The following is a 19,333-nucleotide window of genomic DNA, read 5'->3' on the forward strand; positions in this document are numbered from 1 at the left end:
GTCTGGCAAAACATTCTTACTCAAAACCGACTCATTATTACAGCACTTGGGCACCAAGCCAGGGGAGGCAAAGTGTGAGTCACTCACTAAAGGGAAAAGTGCCAGATGCTCAATGTCATACATAACTGGGATTATTGAGGTCTAGGGATTGGCCAATTTAGTTTACCTATCCCAAAAAAGGCAAGAATCATGCCAAAGGGGTGTACTCTAAGTCCATATCAGTGCCCTCTCTTGTGCAAACATAATACGGAGAACTGTGGAATGTTTCCCAGTGCATTCAAAGACCACATTTAACTAGATTCACTAGCGCGTTATTGCTGGAGGAAGCAGACATTCCAGTTTTAAATAATTTATAATCAGGACCGTACAAGGAGAATTTTGCAAGTAAATTTCTTTTTCAAATACTCCAGCCATGAAAAAAAAAGATATAGAAAAGGGTATTTTTAATCTAAAGTACAGCTATGCAAGCTAACAAAGTACATCTGAATTGCCTAAGAAACACTATCCAAGGTGTGACAGGTATTTCTATGCAGTCAGATAGTGCAGGCTGAAGCTGTGCGGAGTTCACATAGGGACACACTTGTCAGTAACAGTACTGTGATGAATGCATGAACTGACTAGTCATCAGAACGGAGGTCAAACGGTGTGCATACATCTTTATCAATTTCAAATAATTTATGTGACAACTACTAAAAATAGCAATATTCCAGGAAGTATGTTCCCAGCATGATAATGTGCAGATATACCTTAACACATTCCTTCCCAATCATAATCACATAATCTGGTGATACAGAATGTAAACTTTTACTTCTTTTAATAGGAAGAATCTTAAGCTTAGCATAGTTGCGTGATATATGCTAAATTGGTTGATAATATAACTCAGAGATCCCAATCTGGGCAAAATCAGGCAGGACACCTGCTAGGACTGCTAGTGAAGTCAGATAATATTGCAATACAGTGATAATCTTCCATGATCAAGTATGTTGCATTTATCAACATATTTGATAGATCTGATCAATTTAGTCCAATTACTATAGGTAAGGTGGTCATTTTCAGGCCACATGCTACAATATCAGTCCATCTTCCCAATGCTGGCAATGATATCGCAGTGTGTGCTATCAATACAAAAGTCATAATAAAGTCAAAACTGAGAAGAGCACATACATTTACCACCTAGATGTAGGTAAATCCCAGCTCAAACAAAGCTACCAGTCTAAATTCTCTAATGGATAAAAACACTACAAGTAATTTATCCAGAAGCCAATTTTGGAACCCACTAATATGTTTTTGCATTTAGCGGAAATAAAGTGGTACAATTGGATATTTATTGCATCTATTCTTATGCTGCATACACACGGTCAGATTTCCCTGACCGATTTGAACGATATTGATCATATCGTTATCGTTCAAATTGACCATTTTCTGGCCCCTTCAAACGATGGTCGATATCGATCATCGCGCGTGCATGCAGGCCAACCTGGTCAATATAGACCAGGTTGGCCTGGTTACTATAGGGACCTGCGATTGTTAATCGTGGGTAGTTAGTCGATGGGGGGTTGGTGCATGTGCTGGATGTTCGATATCGAACATCCAGCACATAAAGGACGATCAGACAACGATCGTTATCTGTCGACCACAAGTCAGACCGTGTGTATGCACCATTACACTGACAAATCCAACTACTTGGCTTAAGTGTCTGAATCTGTTCTTCTGTTTGGCACCACATGTGGTTTACTTTACATGGGACCTAGTTTATGTGTTCAGTTGATACTGACTGGTCATCAACAAAATGGAAATTCTGCAAAATTTCTGACCATTTTTGGATTCAAGGCTTTGAATGCATCACTTGTCGTATGACAGGAACTTGGGGCCTGATTAATGGTGGCCCGGTGCGCATGCGCATGATGGAGCCGGCTCTGTCGTGCGCATGCGCGAGACCCGGATAGCGACGGGCAAACCGTCGTTCCGGGTCTCGTACCAAAGGGGGCGTGCTGTCGATGTTGAGTGACAGCACGCCCCCTTTGGTGGGCGGGCTGGGGGCATGGCTGCCCAGACGGAGGCGTTCCCATGGGAACGCCTACCGTCTGGGGCCGGCCCCACTGACATCACAAGGGATGTCAGTGGGAGTGCTTTCGGCTCTGTTTGAGCCGAAAGCACTCTTGGGCTTGCGGCAACAAGACCCTACCACAAGGGTCTCGTCGCAAGCCCGATGGCCATTGCGATCATCATCATGGCCGCTCAGTATAGCTGTGGGTGGTCACCCACTGCTATGCGAGCGGCCAGGAGGCCGTTCTGCAAAACCAGAGAGCCGGCCTTGATTCAGAGCGAGCGCTCTGTCAGAGCGTACGGCTTTGAATCAGGCCCTTGGTGTGTACATATACAGTAGGTGCAGAATTTAATGCTAAAATACATGGGTGCCCAATATGCCATGTAACATTAACTTATCAACTAATGAATGGGCTTCATGACAAGACACATTTATCATTTCTGCTATGAGCTGGTTAAATTGCAAACTGTTTGCACTGTAGGAGCCGCAGTATGGTAATGGTAATGTGCAGACCTTCCAACGCAGTAAGAGACCACAGTAGGCAGCTGATAATGATAAGTCTTATACTTTAAAAGCGTCGGTGCGGCATCAGAGTAACGCCGGTTCTTAGCAGCAGGCAGGGACCGCGTCATGCTGTGATATAAATGCACTCACACTGTTAATTTGTGAACGTAATATGTAAATCTGTTTCCCATCTAAGCTGCAGGAGAGAATTGGGGGAATAGATTAACTGCAATAATTGGTGGTACCAGATCTCCACCTTTCCCACTGTCCTCTGTAAGCCTAAAAATGAGTTGGGTGGCTCTAGAATGGGTCTCTGGGTATTTCTAGTGTTTGTGACTGAGTAATCTCTATTGGAATCCGGTCATAATGTCAACAGTTAGAATGTCGACATGCTAACATCCAAAAATGTTGACATGGTTAAAATGGTGACATGCTTATAATGTCGACATTTAACATGTTGGCACCAGAAGGGCTTGGGAGAGCTATTCCTTCTTTCTTTACTGTTATTATATGAGTATATACAATTTATGGAGGTTTCTGTTTACATATATATAGAAGGTCTTTATAGCTAGGAGTTTAGTATATGGGATAACACAGAATATGTACATCATTTTTGGCAACAGCATCATGTTATAAGCCAACAAGTGGTCCAACCACATCTCATACTTCAACCACGCTTTTGTTAAATCACTGAGCTGAGTTATTAAAGGGTTAATATTAACAGAAAATTACAAAGTGGGATTTTTATGCTAACATATGGGTCTGAATCGATTTTCCATATGTCTTGCAATGAAGTCAGGACAGAATCAGTATCATGAATATTTACGGGAAAAGCCTCTGCTTTAGTGGCTGCAATTTCTTTCTTTTTTTTTTTTTTTAGAGAAAATATCCACACATGACAAAACTGCAGTTATCGCTCTAGTTTTTGCAGTTAGCGCATGAGCTTTTGTGATTTCTTTTTTGAGCATTGCATACATACAAGTACTTATACCTGCCCCTCTCCATAGCATTGCTCGCCAGAAGGGATTCTCATTGTAGCCTTGGCTAATGGAGACATGGCAGGGGTAAGTAATTTATGATAGTGTAGGTAGAAAATAGAAATAATTTTATATTTGGCGGTTCTATAATCCCTTGTTTCAGTAGTAGGGTAAATCACAGCCTCCTTTTCCTCCCTAGAACATGTGCAGTGTGTAATGAGGGTGGTGAGGTGAGGGTGCATATCAACTGTTGTGCCAGGGCCCAAGGGACTTAAAAAAATAATGTGGATGTGCATTTGTTATTTTAAACCACATCCAATTAGTTATTACAATGCAAACTCACATAAGGTTCACATTAAAGTTAAGGTTAATAAAAATGTTCCCATTAGTGTCATTCTATATGGGTCTTATTTTTTATGCACTAGACCAGTGGTTCCCATAATGTGAGCTGTGGTACACTGGGGGGCAACAGGGCACTTGCAGGAGTGGCATGAGCTGGTGGTCAAGGACCATATCAAATTAATTATGGTCAATGTGATAAGCAAAACCAGTTCTGGTGGCTGGCAATCATAAAATATATGGACAAACAAAAATATCCTCCACCAGTGCCAGATTAATGTTCATATAGGCCTGGAGCTAAAATTTATGAAGGGCCTAAATTGTAGTGTGCCACTGGGTGTGTGACCAGCGCTGCAGCAAGAAACACCAGTTTCCGGGGGATACATGCAAATATTAAGCATCCTCATGATTTTAGGAGGTACCGCAACAGATATCTCCGATATCTGCAGCGGTTTCTCCATTTCCGACCACAACGCATATCCCATAAGTTTCTATGGTGGATGCTAGGCTGTCTGATTTACCAAGTTCCGGAAAGTGAAATCCAGTGTAGTCTATGGGCTACTATAACACAGATTTTTACAACCTTCTCAGTCTGTACCCAATGCTGACGGATCTGCATGTGCGGTAAGCCCTCAGAACCCGTGTCCTGGCAAGAGATTCTTCCTGAACTCGTGTAAAAGTGTTAATTTCCATGTTGTGAATTCAGGCAATAATATCATATCTTATCTCAGAAGTGCAAGGACTCGGAGCTGGAGCCGCTGCAGGAAGAGGCGTGTGTGAGCCTATGGGGGCAGCGTATGTGTGAGGCTATGGGTGCAGCATGTACGTAAGGATATGGTGGCAGCGTGCGTCTGTGAGGGTATAGGGGCAGTGTGTGTATGCATGTGTATGAGGGTGAGGGGTAACCCAAAGGAAAATCCCTGGGTTCCACATGGTCTAGAACTGGCTCTGTACACTGGAGCCAGACAGAGCAGCAGAGAGGGGGGCAGAACAGCGAATAAAGAGCGAGCAGGACAGCCGATGTGTGTGCACGTATGTATATATAATTATATATATACACACATATACACATACACAGCCCCAGTGTAAGATCACAACACTCAGCGAGGAGCAGCACCAGAAATTACACTAACCTGTGGGATGTTACTCAGCCAGGTATCATCCATCACTCTACTTCTCTAAAGCTCATACTTTGTTGCTCCTTTTTTCTCATAAATTCAGTGCCCAGGTGCCCGCCAACTCAGTTGCCGAGGTACTTGGGAGAGATTGCGGAAACAAATGTGCAGGGCTATAGGCGACATGTGGCCGGGGCTTGGGGTGCCGCGGGTGTGTGGGGGCTTAAGGTGCAGTGGGTGGGCGTAGCTGGTGGCTGTGAATGAATGGGCGAGGCTTCTGACTGAGAGATGAATGGGCAGTGCAGCCAGTGCTTTAGACCTCGCAATGCCACTGGTGGGGACAGGATTATTTTTTTTCCTGTCATCACTGTCTAGACTACAGAAGATCCTGTGGGCCTATTTCCAGTGGAGGGCCTGGAGCTGTAACTCCACCCGCCCCATTGTTAATCCGGCCCTGTCCTCCACTACTTAACTGGACATAAGGATTACAGGTAACACAATTTACTTAATTAGAAATTCAGCAAAAATTATTAAATTATGTAACTTATGGCAAAGGAATGCAGCGAAAAAAATGCTGATACTCTAGGGCACTATGATTCAAGAAAGCTTGGGAAACACTGCACTAGACTGTTTCCACCTGCACCATTAACAAACCAAAAGTATCTTATCAATTTGATAACTTACTAGGTGGTCTGTGTTAAGAACAATTGTTTTATATCTGTGGCTCTGAGTGTACTATGTTATAAGGTTAATAAAGTATCCATATTCCCTGTAGCCACAATATTCTTGTTATGTATAATGCAGAAAAGGGAAAGGCAAGCTAGGTGTTGCCGCTGTTTAACTTGCTCAGCAGGATTTTCTCTGTTCAGGTGACCCACCCTTGACAGTACTTACACAATTGCTCACTGAGACAATATATGTGTGCTGACAGCACTGCAGGCATAGGGTAGGTCAACAAGTCTTCAGGAAATCAAAAACAAAACTCACATGTCTCCTAAAATTAAATATCAAGATTGATAATCAGTATTCAACAATAGTAAAAATAGCAAAAAGGGAATTTACTATCAGGGTAGCAAACCCGACATGTAGGACTCCAGTATATGTGGGGTCATCGAAAGGATCAACTAGTGAGGTTCTGACTGTAATGTTCCCGCTGCTTTCAATGATCAATGTTATGCCATTGATTTGATCTTGCTTAAGAGGACCCCAGGAGAATGTATAACTTGTAGACGGAAAAGAGCCCAAAAGGTCTGTACTTGGGTAAAGTTCACTTTTGACAAGTAACTGCTATCATGAATCACTTATGTAGCCCCATATAAACAGTAATCAAAACCCTAGCACTTGTTCTGGCAAGGAGATTATCTTAAGCCTAAAATTCATGATTTTCAACAATCGCAGTATGGACTGGTCATGGCTAGACAGTATCTGGTTGCTGTAAATATTGCTCTAGTACAGATATTCTCTGTAACAATGAGCTAATGTGTTTACAGTAATGACAAGTAACCTAAGTTATGTCAGTTGGATACTCTAATACTGACTATATCTATTGTTTAATACCATGCCTTAGTGGAATATGTGATTTAATATCAAAACAAATAGTGTATGTAAGAAGATTATGTAGACGCGTTTTTGTCTCAAGTGAGAAGTGTCTTAAATCATGAATGTTTCTTTTACTATCATCTCTGCTCTTTACTTGCTGTATGTACACATATAGCTTACAATTAAAAATGTATCTTAATAACATATCCCCAAGGTGTAGGAAAAAATGCTTTTAAAAACTGAAAAAAGCAAAGAAAATGCCTTTACTTTTCCTTGGTCACCTAGGGCGGTCCTCAATTGTTTGGCGCACCCGATATCTTGTCTAAAGTGACGAGAGATCGTGGGGCGCTATTTAATTGATGGCGATTATCGTGCCCATAGAGGTCGGGTTTAGCCGCGTAGAACAGCTACACCCGACCAAAGTGCTGGGCGTGATCGCGAATAGTGCCGTTTGGGCGCACAAACGAGTCACTTATTACGCATTTCAGCTTGCCAATCCCGTGGGGTGCAAGCTGAAATGCCGGCAGCTGATCCCGCCCATTGGGCGCAAACAACTGAATTCTGCCCCTAATTTACTAGTCAATTTCATGATTAGGATCTCACCAGGGGCGTATCTATAATGAGAGCAGGGTGTGCGGTGCACACGGGCCCCTTGCAGAGCAGCAAAAATCACTGGGAAAATGCCGGCAGCCATTTTCCCGGTGACTCCTGGATGTGCAGTACTTCTGTCCCCGAGACAATGGCGCAGGTGCCATTTTCCCAGAGACTTGCGATTGCGCAGTAGGTCCTGGCACTAAGTCAGAATCTACTGCTGCACCCACCGGCCGCAGCGGCATTGGCACCGCTATAGAGAGGAGGGGGCCCAAACTGAATCTGCACACGGGCCCCCTCCACTCTTAAATCGCCCCTGGATCTCACATAATTCATTTTGTGTTTGCATCATGTATAAAGCTAGAAACACTACCAACACCTTGAATTGACAAATGCCCTGACATTTTCAGTAAGCGTTTCTAAAACACCTTGCAAATCATATAATACGTTCTTTCTATTTTAGAATGCCTGCGTAATAGCTAATTCATCTTAAATTATATCCTTTAGTACATTATGTCCATACAGCATATTCAAAATTATTTTCACAACAGTTACCTTAAACAAAAGTTCTGGAAAAACAATTACAATATTTCTAATCTGTAATACTGCTCTTGATAGTCCTTCACATCTGTCCAAGGCAAAACAACTCCCAGATGTTTTCAACTCCGATGCTCAGATGCATGCAGGCCTTTTGGCAGACAGTCCACAAGATGAAATTAAATATTATTTTCATAAGCAAGGCAGTCTGATACCTTTCCTTAATCACAAGTTACAACCACAGAGACAGGGGCATGGAAGAAAATCAAAGGGATGAGGATAAATGCTTTTAAAAGGGACAAACATCTCATGAGATAAGATTGTTGAAGTCGAAACACATCACAAGGAGTTAAGTGTTTCAGTGGCATGGTAGGTATTCAGCTCTGGTATATTGATAAGTATTTGTTATAAGGACATATACAATGCTTTCTGAATGTATTGCTTTGGTTGTGACTATAGTATATATACAATTAATATAATAACTCTAAAGTGGAGAATGTAGACCGAGGAAACTCTACAACATATGTTGTATATATTATATACGAATGTATAGTTCAGTGAAAAGTAAAAATAGTATATGTAGTTATTACTGTATGCAGAGTCAAAAAAGTTGGCAAAATACTTCATCTGCTCCGTCAAACATATTAATTGATTTTTACAGAGAAAATAATTATTCTGTCTCAGAAGGGCTTTTGCTTATTGAAATAAAAAAACGAATTTAAACCATGCTACCTTTATACTCAGGCATCCATACTATCCATACATCCCATTCCAAGCATTTCAGCTATAACCCCACACAAGGGCCCGAATGAGATACATATAACATATACAAATTGAAAGTAGTATGGACTGGTATAGTACAGCATTAAAAAAAATTGTTGGACAAACATTCAGTCACTAAAGACCCTTGCACTTTTTTTTTTGCCGGCGTGAAGCTACAATACTCACTCTTTTTACCAAAATGTAGGCAGACCATGGCTGGATCAAGTACTAAAGTGATTGTGAGTATTGTAAGCATGGCCCATTAATCACTATCATGTGTTCAACATGAAGGCAATGTCTGCTGCCACCCAAGGCCTCAGCGACTGCATTTGTATCGATGTGGCCCCACACATTGGTGGGCAAACTGGATAAGATGTGACGAGCAGAGCAGGACATCCACACCTGGCTCCACTTCAGTTGTTAGCGAGTTTAAACTATTAATGCCTTCACAGGTAAATAACGGTCAGCTTCCAACCCTCTCTTCCAACATGACAGATACGAAGAAGACTGATTTAGTTTATTGTTGGGTTTAAGGCTAATCTTTGGGTCAAAGATTGCAACATCAGTCCAAATGGCTGACACTGTGGCACGAGGAGCCTGTTTAAAGTGATGAATATATAGAATGAAAGTAATTTGTGTGTGTCCATTATCTCCACTTAATTCTATTGTTAGCATTAAAGTGTCCTTTATTTGCATATTATTTTTAATAAACAGAAATGTTAAGCTCGAGAGAGAACAGTTTGTTACATTTTATATAATATAATCTGCAATTATATTTTTGTATTTTGTAAAAAAAAAACTACCAACTTTAACATGTACTTCATTAATTATAACATTACACTGTTGTTGCTCATGTGCCTTAAAGAACTTCTGAACATTTCCACTGTTGCTGTTCTTATTATCAATTGCTTCAGAAATCTAAATCTGATCATATTTAATCCATTGTCCCAAGCAGTGTTTCGATAACCAATGCAGAAACAATACGTTCTAATGATTTAGGGTTGAAAGTTATTGTAAACGTTTGTAATAAGTAATTTAATAGCAGCATGTCAAATCCTGGCATATACACACCTATGCCATATGATGTGTGACTCACTCATTATCTGCCAAAATACCACATAACTTCTTCAATTAGTCAGAAAAAGCCTGCAGTTTACTAAACTACGTAAACAAAATACTTGCACATACATTACTAAGAAACTTGAAAACCTTCTGTTCTTTGTACATGTAAAAGGAGTCCTAAAATGTGGAGTATTTACAAAAAAATATATATATATATACGAAAAATGTGGTCTGACAACTTTTTCAAGAAAAAAATGCTGTAAATTCTATTAAAATATTATGTGCCATCTACAGAAGATAACCGGTAAGATCTACGAGCTCTAAAATCTCGTAATAACACTTTATGAAATCATGCAACATTTAGCGTTCCCCCACACACTGTTAGTGGTTTTGCAGCAGGTAATATAAGCAATCTGCTTCTAGGCACACAGAAAGGACTCATTGTATGTTGTTATTCCTTATGCTCTATTTTCCTAGTGTCCTAAATTGACCTTTCCAAGACATGCGCAATAATTTTTACATCCTGCAAATCCTATGACCAGTGTTTCCAGGCAGCACAGCTATTTTCTCTCATTGCAGTCTTTGCTTAAAAAAAAAATGCATAAAGAAAATACGATTGATTAATTATAGCTTAAGAATGCATGACACTTGTGTTTCTAGGTCCTGAAAAAATTATTTTGCTATATCAACTAGTTTCTAAGCGTATAAAATGATAATATTTACATATTTAACACTTAACAAAATACCCATATTAATAAAACTCATTCCATGTAATACATTTTTAATTCTTCCCAGTATACCATATGTGGCACTATATATTTATGTGAATATTCATTGTTGCTTTATACTAGATTTGGTTTAGTACATTTTTCTTAAAATACATTCTGCCGTGTGTTCTGCGTCTACAGTTCCGTCTTCTAACAACTTATTCAGATAAGTGTCTTGTCAATCGCCTCTGTTCACTGACAGTTGGTTACGAGTGATGTCCAATTCTGGTTTTCTATCCTGGTCTCCCGCAGACATCCTTGGCACTTATGACGCTAAATAGTCTAACACACCCTCCGATTTCCCCTTTGCATTTCTGGAATCATGTTTGTAAACACTGTAGCCATGTGCGCGTCACCACGTGAGAAGGCGTCACACTGACCTGGAATCTCCTATTCATGGAGTCACCTCTGGCACCGATATTAATGCAACAACGCCAGAAATCTTTAACTCACTCTCGTTTTCCATCACTACACTGGAGCTTGAAGAGTTGCAGCAAGTCTGTTAACATTAAGGAGGAACCTCGAATGCATTGTCAGCAAAGAGCTGGACTCTTTTGTTTCAGAGACCTTGTTGAAAACTCAGCCACATCAGTAAATCTTGATATGACTCCGTAACATGGTGAGTTAATATGAGCTGTGGATAGGCACATTTATTACTTAACAAACTGAAGTATCCTCGATAATATCACGGGTACAACACATTTATTTAATCCTGTCATAAATTCAATAGCCAGTTATTTAAACATGTTACAAGCTATCTATAAAAGAAAATAAGGTAAAAGTATTGGCTTGATAATTGCTGAAAATTGCATACACCTGCTACATCTATTTAGAGTAAAGGTAAGTTTACTTTTAAATTAATGAGAACAAAGATCAGTACTGAGGCTGTAGAAGGCGAGGTTGTCAGCAGCGGAACACAGGGCAGATCAGGAAAAAAACAAACAGCAGTGAAACTCCTTTACTGGCAAGACATCCAAATTAGAGTTACCTATAGCCACTGAGTCTTGCAGGCTGACTACAATATAGAAATGATCACATTCAGTCCAGGGCAAGAGATACTTAATTCTTGTCAGGAGAGATCATTTGAAATGTCTGATAAATCATACTATAGGTTTTTCTTTTCTACCAAGTATGGTTAGCTTTATGCTTGTCAAAGAGTAAAGTCTGAATTTTGCGGAAAATGAAAATCAAATTATTTTATTACTCTGTCTCTCATTTCTTTTTAACAGCTGTGTGGGAAAAATAATAGAAAACGCCACCAAAACAAAGAAAACACCTCCATAACAACTGTGTTTTATTGTGAGTGTGTTATGTTTACAGACCTTAGAGGGTTTCTATGCCTTCCAATTCCCTTATACTACAGCCAAAAAGTATTTATAGGCTCCAAGCAGGGAGGTTTTCTATCGCCAGTGCGTAGCGCAACTGCCACCAGACCTCTGTTGTGAGGTTGCTTAGAATCTATTTCTGGCTCACCGCAGATTACCTCTCGTTCACATGATTCTAGTAAGACAGAATAAAGCTAGACTTGCCCGGCAATAACCTGACGTTACTCAGAGATGACATCGGCGAACAGCGTTCCACGGAAACCAAATATTTTAGGGATTATACAGGTAACAAGCTATTTTTAATTCTTAGCACCTAGAGATAACTACGTAACACTTCCTAAGAATTATGGGCCGCCTTCTTGTAAACAGAGTAGCCATGTGCGCGTAAAATGCACGTGTGCACCCTTAACACATCACATTAACCCTTCCTTCATACAACGGTTTGGCAAGCTCACTTCAAATACCGTTATCATGCAACCTCACGCTTATTCAGTTATTTCAGATACCACAATGCCTTAGTACAATATTATAAACCATAAAGACTAAAAGATGAAAAACATTTACATATCCATTTGTGCTTTTTACATTATGCAAAACAGTTATTCTAGGTCACTGCACCAGGCATGCCATATCGCTATATATCAGTTTTTACTATAAATACTATTATGTTAGATTCTGTAACAACAAATACATTGAAAAATCGAAACAATGCAACAGCCCAAACCTGTAATGGTGCGTACACACTTGCCGATATTACTGAGCGATTGCATGATTATGATATCGTAATCGTGCAATCGCTCAGTAATCGTGCACAAATCATGCACTTTATGTCAAAAACAACCAGCAATTAGCGCGCCCGCTGGTCGTTTCCGACATTGTCCATCACCTAAACATGTTCAGGAATGAGGGACTGTGCCTGCACTGAACGACTGATCGTTCAGTGCAGGCACTACAGGTGATCAGGAACAACGGTACGATTACAATGTCGTAATAGTACTGTCTTTCCTGATCGCCCAGTGTGTATGCTCCTTAAGACCAAAAGACACCGCAGGATGCAGAACTGAATAATCAGTACAGGATACTGTTTACATTCATGGAGTTGTATTAAGGGTTGTCACTATCAGGTAAAACAACATTATCTTATGGTGAGTCTGTCTTTTTGTTCCAGCTCGCATTAGGTTTTTGGGATGAACATCCTGAAGAAAATGGTTACTGAAATTACACAAAACAAAAAAATCCAGACAAAAGTCAATGTCGCCAACCAAACATCCTACCATGCAAAGTTATACAGACTAACAGCTGATTACTAATGGATACCATTTAATTTAGCACACAAATTTTCTTCTGCTCTTTCAGCTTATTTTTCAAAAGATTTGTTATTAAAAATAGACAGCTTAAAAGGACTTATCATCAGGTAACCAACTTTAATAAACTTGCCCCAAAATTAATTAAAATACTTACCTTTTAAAGGAGGGATCATTCGCTTCCAAGCAGCTAGTTTCCTGGACCAAGAGTGGCAGGCATAACTTGATGGTGCAAACTACTGATTCATGATCATGCACCTGGAGTTTAGATGTCAAAGCAGAATGGGACAGAAGACTTCTTTGAGATAACTTGAGCTTTGAGAACTGGCGAGTCAAATAGTTATGAGAAAGATCTGGCAGTCTACAGTTGGGTATGGGATCCAGTCGGTCGGGATGCTGGCGGCCAGAATACAGACAGTGGCATCCAGAAAGTCAGAAACCTGATGCCCAAAGGTAAGTGTCCTACCACTAACATTTAACCCTGCCCCTAACCCATTTTTCCTGCAGCCTAAAACTAACCTTCCCCCACAGCCCAACCTTCCCTCCCCCGCAGCCTAGCCCCTCCCCCCTAGTGCCTCCCCCTAACACTAATACTTACCGTTGGGATGCTGTTCGGGATTCTGGTGCCGGAATTCCAACTGCTGTGAGGATTCCAGCGCCAGTTTTCTGAACACTGGAATCACGACTGCCAGGATGTCAACTACATCCCCTATAGTTGTTGATTATATATTTCTATTAATTCAGCCCAAAGTACTACAGTACAATCAGAATATAAGTAGTGCAAACACAAGCAGACCATTGCACAGCTGTGAAATGTGTCATAGTGGCTAATGATATGTAAAATGCTGTTTACTACAAACTCCTGTTAAAATTCCACACATATTAATCAGATACTAGCCTGGTTTAAGAAAGCAATGGGGTTCTAAATATATAGGTTTCACTTAATAAAGGCATGAGCCAGTGACCCTATGTGAACCATAGAATGTAAGCTCCTCCGAGCAGGGCCCTCTACCCTTTTGTGCTTCTCCCTACTTTAGTTTAATCTACTTCTTACTCACCACTAGGGCACCTAACACTTGGTTGCTTATGCTCTGTTGGTTATCTGGGTGTTATGGTCGCTAATGTAGCAATATATATTATCCATGCCCTGGTCCTGTATTGTTCTGCAAGTCGCTTGTCTACAATTTGTTTATGTACTTTGTGAGGCGCTGCGGAACACTTGTGACGCCATGTAAATAAATGATAATAATAATAATAAAGGCAGACTCATGATTTCCTTGCATTAGTGCATCACTGACGTAACTGTAAAGGTGTTCTGAAAGATAGTTTGCAGAGTATAATAAAAACATTTGTCTAATTACTTTGCTAAATACTGTAACGCAACTGAACATTACACCCTGTTTAAGAATCACAATATTATATAAAGGATGTTTAAGAATCAGGTCATTACATAACACCAGCTAACACCATGCTCATATAGTTGACAGTGCATGTGAGCAACCTAGGTTATTATAGTTGTCACAGTGAGGTTAGTTTTGTAAGCCGCTGTTTCTCGACAGGTTGGAGGTGAAAATGTGAAATGGAACTCGCAGTCAGTCGGGCTTTACAATGACTGAGAGTGCCGTTTTAAATTTTAAACTCCAACCCGCTGGAAAGCGGTGGCTTACAAAAGCCGCAGCTTTGTGAATAAAGCCCTAAATGTTTCTATATATGCTGCAATATGACCAGCTAACTATATTGTTTTAGACCTAATTAGACAACAATTTTTATATGCATCCAAAGAGACTGCAAATCCTGATCCACAAACCAAGGTTGTTCACATGTTAAACAGCCTGGGCAATACCCGCAATCAGCTGTGTATGCGACCATTTTTCTATCACCTTAACTGAGCCCTGGACTATCTGCTGTCTAAAAGTTTCATCTGTACAAGTAGCCTGAAACCCACAGTATACTTACATATACATAGATAGATCGATTTTTTTTGTTGTTTACTGGCATTAAGAGCAAAAAGCAAAACAAAAGCACATTTGTACAAAGGTGTGTTGGTTGGACCATGTCAAGGAGGTACTCAGCGCAGCTGGTGTAGTTGTCCCCCTTGCTGTCATGGGACATGATGGAGAACTCCTCCCAGTTGTCCACCACATGCCTCGCAATTAGTTCATGCTCAGCCATTAGCTGAGTGTCACACATGAGATAGGAGAGGGACCGGAACAAGCAGGCTCCATCTCCTATGATGGGGACAATGGTGTGAGGCATCATCTCCCCTTTAACATTTGAAATCTCAATTACCATGTTCGAGAAAATGAAAAAACAACAAACAAATCCAAAGCAAGTGAAGTATCCAAATAGAAAATAACCTAGTCAAAGAGTTTAAGCCTTTGCAGTGGTAGCTCCAGAGGTGGGGCTGCAGCACAGTCCAGTATTCAAATAGGGGAGCCACACTAACTGCCACCCCAACTACTGTGAAATATCACTGGCAGTTGGTGTGGCTCCCCTATTTGAATACTGGACTGCGCTGCAGCGCCACCCACTCATCCCAGACAATGAGCTTACAGTCCCACAGCACTTGGGACATGTTGCTTTTTCACCCAATCACGTCGGTTGAGAGGAAATATTTTACCACTTTTAACCCCCTTAAGGGGTTGAATTTAGAAAAATCCCTGCTTAGTGGGTGCTTACGTCATGGAAGGAATTTACTCCCCGAATTACAGGTCTCTAGGTCCTGTGTTTCCAATCAGCATTGATAAGTCAGTCAGTCAGGACATTGCACATTGACTCATTAACGCCCAGCCCAAACCCCTGGACCCAGAAACATGTGTCCTTGTATAATATTTTTACACCTAGTCCACCAATGTGCTTATAGTCAGTGAATGTGTTGATACATTTATGTTTTTACACCCCTGGTTACTTTTGTATAAATATATATAAATAGAACTACATCTGCCCAGTATAGCTACTACAAAGAAATACATGGCAGGTATAATAGATAGCGTGCTTATGGACTGGCTATCCTGACAACATAATGACTCTGGTTGCTGGTATATGCCACAATAACATCATCTGCAACGCCATCAAGCTAGCCACACAGTTATTCATGGCCTACACATCTTGGACAACCAGCCATGCTAACTTATATCTGTGTCAGTTACTGTAAAATGTGAATAACACTGTGGATTTATTTAAGACCCATGAAATGCATTCCTGGCAAGCAGTGGTATGTAAATGGCATAGGACTGTACTGGATGTATATTCCCATGTGACTATATGCCACAAGGAGAACTTAGGATACTGTGAATCTAACTAAACAATTTGTGGTCATGTTTTTCAAAATCATTTCTAAAGATAACCACTGGCATTCTTGTTAACTTGGTAGCTCTCTTCCACCAAAATAACACACATGTAAGCGACTTCTGCAAAAAGGATGGAAACAGTTCATAGTACTTTTTTTGACTTATGTTATAAGCAGCTCAACTCGAGCCTATGTAATGTTCTATGGGATTCTGCGTTGGGTCTTTTCATTTAGTTAAAGGCAACAAGCTAAATTGAAAATCAATACTGACAGTCAACAAACAGGACCACGCGCTGGAAAACTTGATCGAACCCGGATAAACTTGAGGTTGGAGTAATACAAGTTACTGGCTGAACACTATGCAGCATGTGAATATACTCTGACATATCGGATTTGCTCATCTGTTACCTGATGCAACCCAAGAGCTGACAAACAGCCATACAGCTCTCTCCGTCATAACAAACCCCGAGCCGGCGCATGTTGCTTGCTCTATAAACAATGTTGACATGCCAGAGTCCAAGACCATGCGCACTGCATTACAACTATTTCAGTGCCCTGGCTAAATGCCAAGAGCCATACAAACAGTGCCAATACTCAACTATAAAAAACCCAACTAACTTCCACAACCAGAAATCCACGGTGGTTTCAAATGCAGAGAATAAATGGGCATCCAAGTGTCAACACAGGACAATTCTTTAAACTATTGCTGCCTTACGCTAGTACAGTCAGAGTAAGTGCGTTACATTCATGTTGTCACAGCACCACCTTTTTCATCACATAATAATGTTTTCCTTTTTGAAGAACAAAAGCTAAGTGTAGATCTGGAAGGCTTCTGACTCATTTACATTCAGTTTTTCCAATCCATGTTTAAATGATAAGATGTCGATGTTGCTTATTTTGCACTTAACCAAAAACATAGCCCAATAAGATTTCATGTATGCAACTGCTAAGGCACATATTAACATATACAAAGAAGATACAAACAAGTTACTAAATGCCCATCTTCAGCACATTAGTAATGCTTGATTGTAAACACTGATGTATTTTACACACCTTCCCATTGCTATTGTCTTGCCATTAAGGATTAACATTTCCAACATGTTATCAGTTCCCACAGGGCTTGCTCCATTCCATTCAAATGACAAGCAAAGGGTTATAATTCTCCCCTTTCATCCCTAAATCATAGCCAGTACTTAAAGAAAGTCCAGTGTTGCAATACACATGTAAATATACAACTGAATCTGCATAGTTCCTTCCCACTATGCAGCACTGCAGACAGCCATTAAGATGCAAATGGAACTGCCTATATTAACCTGCAACAGGAAACAGATAGTTTAATCCCAGAGAAAGTAAAAAAAGGCCACTGTTGGGAGATAGAAGGGGAAACAGTTTGTTTTAATGAATCTGTTCTCTGCCTTACCCTGTAATAAAGCCAACTTCATTGAAGAATCTCCTTAAGTGTCACAATAAACAGCTGACTAGTTCGGAGAAATGGAGGTTCCCTGTTTCTTCAGTCACCCATCTGCAATGGTACTTAAAAAGTGTCGCCTCTAGATAGGTTGATCCATTTTCAGTAACTGGGCAGGAAAGATGTAATGGGACATTAAGTATCCCAATTTAGATGTACAGAGACACTTGTAGCATTATCTCTGATGGTGTACTGATGAGGTGTTAATATTCACACATATCAAAAGATCATATATTGTTATCACACGCTATATAACATGTGTTGTTATTAGAGGTGCTGAAAACCCAATCACTGCTTTGGTATAAACATACAACAAAACATATTCCCTTACATAGAATGTGTCTATTCATATAGACTTCATTTTAAAATGTTAAAATGAGAGGTAAAAGAACAATTCCAACTCTATTATGGGTTTTAATCCCTTACAGGGATTCTGACCTTGCAATTACCAAGACTCAAAAAAGTATGTTTATGACATTTTGCCTATGTCCTTTTGACTGCGCCTGCCTTTGTGTCTGCTTGTCACTCACCGGCTATCCAAAAGAAAGCTGATTCACCAGCAGCACAAAGGCAGAATGCAGCCTTTAAAAAAATGCCCAAGGTACGCTCAAAGACACATGCCGGGCGACAGAAAGAAAAACAGACCAAGATGTCTCGACCTAAAGTATGCTCATGTTTTGTTACAAGTCTGTTACACTGACCACATAAAATAGATGGATTTAGTTGCACGTCTAAAACAAATTCAAATAAAACTAAAAAAAAAAATAAAGAGCACACACTTCAACAATCCTAATTATATAAAGCAGAAGATGAGCTTCAGCAGTCCACATAAAGATCTGCATTTCTAAATTAACATAGAACAGAGAACAGGAAATATTTAGAAAACTGCAACAAGCCAGAAGCTCTCAAGTTCTATATATCAACCAAAAACAGACACAAAACATTTTGCAGAAAGCATTCTCGAAAGACAGAAAAAAAAGTATTAAACAAAAAAGTATTTTATTATTAAAGAAAAACTACACTTGTCAGCCATGTTGGACAAGGATCTGTATATTTTCTCCTCTTTATTCTTGCACATTAAACAAACATCTGATACTAAAAGTGTGAAATGTGTAAAAGAAACGGAAAAGAGAGAGAAGGAAGGACGTAAGGGCATAAACATAGCACTCTGACCTCTGAAATGTCCCTCTGCCTTGCAGAAATCCAGCAAACAGTCTGTTCTCCTTTCTAACAAATCCTAAAGGGCAGCCATCTTGCTTCCTTCTGCTTCTCTACGAAAGCAGACTAGCCTCCACATCAATATTCATAGGGCAGTTTGACGTCTGCTCTCATCACTTGATGAAGCCCCAGTGTTGCTGTTCGCTGTTCCAAAGGGTGGACGTGACTGGCATGTGAACCAACCCCAAAGTAGTGTCTGCTGACAAGAAGCTCTGCCTGACTGCTAGCTTGGGTAATGTAAATCAGTTCCCTACTCAGGGCTTCCCACATAAAGCCTCACATTTTTTTGGCTGTACAATAGTAAGCAGAAGCCTGGGCTGCACTGAAGCTGTGGAGTGGATCACACTGGCATCCTAGCTGTCTCCTTGCCTGCTCTGCAGTTTTACAGACACTGCCTCCAGCTACAGCACAGTAAACTGCCTTCTGTCATGCAGAGGGGGGTGGAAGGAATTTGCAGGCAAGATTAGATAGCTGATTTTCTGAATATCA

The 19,333-nt window shown here is 40.4% G+C and overlaps 1 protein-coding gene across 1 annotated transcript in view; it reads right to left on the reverse strand.

Moving 5' to 3' along the window:
- TET2 (tet methylcytosine dioxygenase 2) overlaps positions 1-19,080 on the reverse strand; it is a 114,324-nt gene extending 95,244 nt beyond the window's left edge. The window contains exon 1 of the mRNA XM_088479498.1: positions 18,800-19,080. The gene's annotated coding sequence lies outside the window, so the exon portion shown is untranslated. The remainder of the gene's footprint in view (positions 1-18,799) is intronic.
- Positions 19,081-19,333: the final 253 nt, after the last annotated feature.

The sequence above is a fragment of the Taudactylus pleione genome, unplaced genomic scaffold, assembly GCF_031769625.1.
Source record: "Taudactylus pleione unplaced genomic scaffold, aTauple2 ptg000236l, whole genome shotgun sequence".
NCBI lineage: Eukaryota > Metazoa > Chordata > Amphibia > Anura > Myobatrachidae > Taudactylus > Taudactylus pleione.